The following is a 1,756-nucleotide window of genomic DNA, read 5'->3' as shown; positions in this document are numbered from 1 at the left end:
TGAGGAGGCCAAGATGGATGGATCACTTGAGTTCAGGAGTTTGAGACCAGCCTAGACCAGCCTGGGCAACATAGTGGAACCCCATTTCTACAATAAATAAATAGGCTGGGCGCGGTGGCTCAAGCCTGTAATCCCAGCAATTTGGGAGGCCGAGACGGGCGGATCACGAGGTCAGGAGATCGAGACCATCCTGGCTAATACGGTGAAACCCCGTCTCTACTAAAAAAAATACGAAAAACTAGCCGGGCGCGGTGGCGGGCGCCTATAGTCCCAGCTACTCCGGAGGCTGAGGCAGGAGAATGGCGGGAACCCGGGAGGCGGAGCTTGCAGTGAGCTGAGATCCGGCCACTGCACTCCAGCCTGGGCGACAGAGCGAGACTCCGTCTCAAAAAAAAAAAAATAAATAAATAAATAAAATAAAAAAAGTAAAAAATAAATAAATAAAACACAAATTAGCCAGGTGTGGTGGTACATGCCTGTAGTTCCTGCTACTTGGGGGGAGGCTAAGCTGGGAAGATGGTTTGAGCCCAAAAGTTTAAGGCCACAGTGAGCCAAGATTTTACCACTGTATTGCAGCCTATGTGACAGAGTGAGGCCCTGTCTTAAAAAAAAAAAAAAAAAAAAAAGACAATTAAATAAATAACAAACAATAACAAAAATTATTACAAACAATAACACAAAATAAATGGGAGTGAAGAAAGATAAAAGGTAATCAAGATAAAAATTAATTGTACTTAATTTTTAAAAAGTGTGTGTGTGTGTGTGTGTGTGTATGTGTGTGTGTGTGTGTGTATTTAACCGGTCTCTGTCTCTGTTTCTCTTTCTCAGGCAGGGTCTCCATTACCCAGGCTGGCGGGCGATCCCTGTAAGTCCCAGTTAGGGAGGTCGAAGCTGCAGTGAGCAGTGATCATGAACCTGCACTCCAGTCTGGGTGACAGAGTGCGAAGACCTCACTTCAAAAAAAAAAAAAAGTAAATACAAAACAACAGCAACTTCACAAGGAGCATAAGAAAATTTAAAAAGATGGCCGGGCGCGGTGGCTCAAGCCTGTAATCCCAGCACTTTGGGAGGCCGAGACGGGCGGATCACGAGGTCAGGAGATCGAGACCATCCTGGCTAACACGGTGAAACCCCGTCTCTACTAAAAATACAAAAACTAGCCGGGCGAGGTGGCGGGCGCCTGTAGTCCCAGCTACTCAGGAGGCTGAGGCAGGAGAATGGCGTAAACCTGGGAGACGGAGCTTGCAGTGAGCTGAGATCCGGCCACTGCACTCCAGTCCGGGCGACAGAGCGAGACTCCGCCTCAAAAAAAAAAAAAAAAAAAAGCCGGGCACGGTGGCTCAAGCCTGTAATCCCAGCACTTTGGAGGCTGAGACGGGCGGATCACGAGGTCAAGAGATCAAGACCATCCTGGCTAACACGGTGAAACCCCGTCTCTACTAAAAATACAAAAATCTAGCCGGGCGAGGTGACGGGCGCCTGTAGTCCCAGCTACTCGGGAGGCTGAGGCAGGAGAATGGCATAAACCCGGGAGGCGGAGCTTGCAGTGAGCTGAGATCGGCCACTGCACTCCAGCCTGGGCGAGAGAGCGAGACTCCGTCTCAAAAAAAAAAAAAAAAAAAAAAAAAAGAAAATTTAAAAAGATAGAGAGAAAATAACAAAAACTGAAACAGCAACTCAATGTACTGTGGAAACGAACTGGAAACTGGCAAAAACAACAACAACAACAACAACAAAAACCCAAATTAACAAACAA

Source organism: Trachypithecus francoisi, unplaced genomic scaffold, assembly GCF_009764315.1.
Source record: "Trachypithecus francoisi isolate TF-2019V2 unplaced genomic scaffold, Tfra_2.0 Lachesis_group12, whole genome shotgun sequence".
NCBI classification, from domain to species: Eukaryota; Metazoa; Chordata; class Mammalia; order Primates; family Cercopithecidae; genus Trachypithecus; species Trachypithecus francoisi.
The sequence above is the reverse complement of the archived record's forward strand: the minus strand, read 5'-3'. Positions refer to the sequence as shown.